We start from the raw sequence: 5,388 nt of genomic DNA, 5'->3' as shown, positions 1-5,388 counted from the left end.
GCAATAAGTGGAAGATAAAACCCGGGCTTCCAACCCACATCTATCTCGTGCCACAGTCTGGCTCCTTTCTGTGAGGACACGTGTGGCTATAAAACTCCCCAAAGGAGAGCATTGCCATGACTTACAGCTTATACCTGATTATAATTAGCTGTTTTCCAAAACAAGGAGGAGGAAGAGAGAAAGAGGAAGAGCAAGCAGCAGCATCTCACACGTCCAGAACCCAAAGGGAATCAAGAAGCATTAAGGGAGGGCTTCCCTGGTGGCACAGTGGTAGAGAGTCCGTCTGCTGATGCAGGGGACACGGGTTCGTGCCCTGGTCCAGGAGGATCCCACATGCCACGGAGCGGCTGGACCCATAAGCCATGGCCGCTGAGCCTGCGCATCCGGAGCCTGTGCTCCCAACGGGAGAGGCCACAACGGTGAGAGGCCCGCGTACCACACATACACAAAAAAAAGTAAGTGCCCTGCCAGTCTTGTATAGTATCCTCAACACCTAGAACAGCACCTAGAATATAGAGGGTGCTTGATGAGTATGAAACAAACAAAAAAATTAATGAATGAATGAGTCCTTCTCAAACAGAAGAGGTGGAAAACAGGAACATGAAGTTATTTGCTTGGACACAGCTTAATGTCTTGCTGAAAAAAAAGAAAACATGGTGTGCTTTAATGGTAGATGAGCACACTGGGTCTGATGACAAAGATTGTGCTAGCTTTAAAAATCGGTAAGAATGAAGATTTATACTCAGTTTAAGATTGCTTTTGCTTTAGCTTAGCAAATCAGCCATGCACAGTATATTGTCAAGATCAAAGACACAGAGAGTGAAACATCCCCATTGTCTAGGGGCCAATAAAGCCCACACAGAGTGGACAATCCATCAAGACAGTGGAGCTCAGAACCCAGAACCGCTCTCCAGCTGTGATTATCTGGGCGCAGAGCCTCAAGTGCACTTCCAGCTCCTTCTGTGTCTTATCTATTATGGGACCTCAGCCAGGTCCAAAGGCACATTTTTATTTATAAGATGAAGCTTTTTCAAAATGCAATGATTTGTCTTTATATTCCAAGAAATTTTACTGGCCTCATCTGCTTCTCATTATAGTTTCTTGTCCTTTTTTACCTTAAGAGTACACTTTGACCTCAAGCAGATTTGCAACCCACAGCGGGACAGGTTAATCCTGGGAAAGCTTTGGACCCTTCACCAGGGAGAGAGATGGAGGCCTCAGGAGCAGGACCGGGTTGATCTGGTCGCAAGGCAGCCACATCTCTAGTGGCCTGTGAAAGCTGGGAACTGGCTGCTTTCTCTAAATCTCTCTCTTTGAAGGAAAGAAAGCTGGAGGTATTGGGAGCCTCTGAAGGGCTTAATGAAAATCAGTGATGAAACTAAAAATGGGAAAAGAAGAACTTCTATTTCTCTGACACTTTGGTCTTCAAGGAAAGAGCTTCGATTCCCCCTGCAAGGCATGTGTGGAATAGTGAAGACACTAAATGGCAGAGCAACGGGCTTATGACTCACGAGCTGTCCACGCTGGATTCCCTCCACCCACCCGCTCCCTGAAATCAGAAAGGGAGGAGAGGTGAAGAATGGAAATTACTTCTAATCTCTGGGTGACCATGTGGGAATGAACTGTGGTTTCTTGACCAGGAGACCCCTTTGAAATTAAGCTCGAGGCAGGTGATCGGGCTCAGAGGAATGGGAGGCTTTTGTCAGCACACTGAGGCCACACACAAAGCCAACTTGCTTATGATGTCAGTTCTGATCTTCATTTCAACTGTCCTGAGCTGCTTCGGGGCTGATGCAAAACCTCAGAAAGAGGAGGTCATCACTCTTCCTGAGAAAGATGACCTGAGAAATCATGTCAGTTGTGCCTAGAGCATCTCAGCCTGAGAACTAAGACTCCTACTCGTGTCTGTATCCTTACGAGGATGGGTTGATTGTACTCGTTGGCATGTACACAGCACACATTCACAATCAGCATCTATGCCCATTGCTCTGGACTGATGTCATACGAGTCTAGATTTTGAATGTCACTATGTAGCAGATGATACTGATGCCCAGCATGTATCTTCTCAGCACATCTGAGTCCCCCTGTCACCTCAGGAGACTATCTCCAGCTTGCTGACAACTTGCTACCTCAGGTACACATGCCTTTCTTCTCTGGAGCCCTGGGAGCTTGCTCTATAGCCGGCAGGGGACATATGGGCATGTGGAGAGTTAAAACCCTCAGAGGCAACTCTCAGCCAATGAGGAGGAAAGTCAATGACTAAATCCTCAAAGCCTCCCCACCCTTTGATTATGAGGCAAGTCCTTCACAGCTTCTCTGAAGGTCCCCAGGGAGACTGAGACCCAGTTGCCTCCAGTGGTAAATTACCCGTTAATATACTTTTATTACTTTTCCTCCTTTCCTTAATTCACTTTCCCAATCTCCTTACTTTTGCTTCCTAGGCTCGCCTTCCTATAAACTTCCTGCACCTAATTTCCTGTCTCATGGTCTGCTTTGTGGGAAGGGGCAGGGGTGGAATCTAAACTGAGAGAACCCCTCCCCTGACCCCTATACTGAGAACAGTTTTTCTTTTTCTTTTTTAAATTCTTATTGGAGTATAGTTGCTTTACAATGTTGTGTTAGTTTCTGCTGTACAGCAAAGTGAATCAGCTATACATATACATATATCCCCTCCTTTTTGGATTTCCTTCCCATTTAGGCCACCAGAGAGCATTGAGTAGAGTTCCTTGTGCTATACAGTAGGTTCTCATTAGTTACCTATTTTATACATAATATCAATAGTGTATATATGACGTGGATGGACCTAGAGACTGTCATACAGAGTGAAGTCAGAAAGAGAAAAACAAATATTGTATATTAACGCATATATGTGTGGAATCTGATAAAATTGGTACAGACAATCTTATTTACAAAGCAGAAACAGAGACACAGATGTAGAGAACAAACTTATGGATACCAAGGGGGAAAGGGGGGTGGTGAGATGAATTGGGAGATTGAGAACAGTTTTTCGTACATCATAAGTAATCAAAAAGTACATGTGGATGTCTTGGGAAATCTTGCTAATGATAATTCCAGCTATTCCTTAGAATCCTTTGGGAGATGATTCACAGTTGGAGATCATGAGACAGAGAAGATGAAATACTCCCTTTCTTCGAAGAAGAGGGACAGCATATATATGAAGGCAGGAACATGTGTGGTAAATGCAGGGAAAGGTTATAGTTCTGTGTGCCTGGGACTTGGGTAGGTGGTAGATAAATGGTGGAGAAGGAGACAGGAAATAGGTATCTATCAATTCTCCCTCTTATTGACTCATTTTATTCCAGGTACCACAATAAAGGAGATTTCCATATAGAATTGAGCTCAACTCTAACCTAAACAGGCAAAGAAGACTTTGATCAAAGCTATTCAAATAGGGGAGACAAATTGAACTCAACTCTGAATATAAAAGGGAGAAGCGGGGGTTTAGAGGCAATGGTCAGAGTGAGGGAGTAGGTGAAAAATTAGTAAGAAGAAATTGATTAGATATCAAGAGTGGGAGGATTCTCACTAAACTTGCTAATCCTGGGCTTGGCAGCCACAGGAAAGACCTGGTCAAGAGCTGGGCTCAAAGGCGCCAGGTTAAAATTTGACCAAGAAGCTGGTCAAACCCTACCAGTGTGCTACCTCTGCTCCAACACAAAGAGTACGTGAAGCATTCAACCGTCCATCCACACTGTCAACAGATTCTTATGAAGCACTTCTTCTGGGTTCCGGGATCCAGTCGGGGAGGAAGACAGACATGGTCCTTATTCTTATGAAGCTACATGGTTTGGAGGGAAGGTAGACACAAACTGGGAATTGTGTGGTTCGGTAAACACCGTGATATGGGAAGCCTGGGAATATCCAGCAGGAACACCTAGTCCTGGTTAAGTTTTTTTTTTTTTTTGGGTGACTTCCAGGGTGACATGACATTGTATTTAAAGCCTTAAAGTTGAGTAGGTGTTGGCAAGGCAACGAGGAAAGAGAATAACATCATTAAGAATATGGTGGGTTCAAGAAATTGAAAAAAAGCTTGAGATGGGTGACATATATACACTAATATGTATAAAATAGAAAACTAATAAAAAAATAAATAATTTTTTTAAAAAAAGAAAGAAGACTTTCCTATTCATAGTGGAAAAAAAAGTATGGTGAGCTACATTCTTTTTAATGTACACTGTATGTTTATTACATTAAAAAAGTCTATGAAGATTATAAATATGATAATGGAATTATACTTTATTTTTATAAGTAAATATTTCCTTAAATTGGCCACACATAGTTGTACACAGAACCTAGATGTCAACTCAGCTGAATATTTTATAATATTCATTCACTTATTCTTTTAAAATATATTATTGAATACCTACTATGTGCCAGGCATTATTATAGGTATTGGAGATAAACAAAATTCCTGCTGTCAAAGTATATATGTATTTAAGTGGAATAGGCTCAATAAATAAATGAAATAAAAAGAAGAAAAATAGGAAAAAAAAAAAAAGCTTGAGATGAGTGGGAGATTTGAGGAAAATTAGTCTGGGAAGTTGGATAGAAGCCAGATTTTAAAAAAAAAAAGCCTTGAGGGCCATATTAAGAAGATATGTGTATGTTTACTACAGGACTTCTCAGAGCCTTTAATTAGTAGGTATCTTGGTTTGCATTCCACCAGAAGCACACTAAGAATCAGAATAGAATTAGTTTGTTTGGGAGGTGATTTCAAAGAACTCCACTAGGGGAAGTGAGGACAATCAGTAAAGATGCATTAATGAGCAGGTTGATCCCTGTGGACAGTGGGGTCTTGGTCCCTCAGGTGAGCTCTAGGAGACAGTGTAGATCATGCCTAAGAGTTTTCCCAACCAACAGTCAAGGAAGCTGAGGAATTCTCTCCCTTATACTGTCTATCGTTGATTGATGTCTGTTTTCAAGGTCATTGACTCTCCAGTGCTTCCAGCTTGCCCTGCACCCTGGGTCAGGAGGAAAAGACAACAAATAACAGAACAAGAACCTAGGGCAAGAGCCACAGGTGCGTACAGTAAGCAGAGTGTGCAGTGCATGTGGGCACAGCATGGACAGGGGCTGCTGCAGTAGGGTGATGGGGTCTGTGAAGTTTCAAGAGGGGAGATAAGGTTTGTGCATTTTCCAAAGATATTTGACCACAACATACTTTTGTATAGAGCATCCTGAAAGACTAGTAGTTTCCACATAACACATTGTGAGCATTCCTTGTCTAGGTCAGTGGTCAACACATTTTGTCTATAAAGGGCCAGACAATAAATGTTTGGGCTTACAGGCCATATGGTCTCTGTTACAGCATCTTCACTCTGTTGTATCATGAAAGCAGCCATAGACGACACGCAAATGAATGGCCAT

Source organism: Mesoplodon mirus, assembly GCF_964341445.2.
Source record: "Mesoplodon mirus genome assembly, chromosome: 12".
NCBI lineage: Eukaryota > Metazoa > Chordata > Mammalia > Artiodactyla > Ziphiidae > Mesoplodon > Mesoplodon mirus.
The sequence above is the reverse complement of the archived record's forward strand: the minus strand, read 5'-3'. Positions refer to the sequence as shown.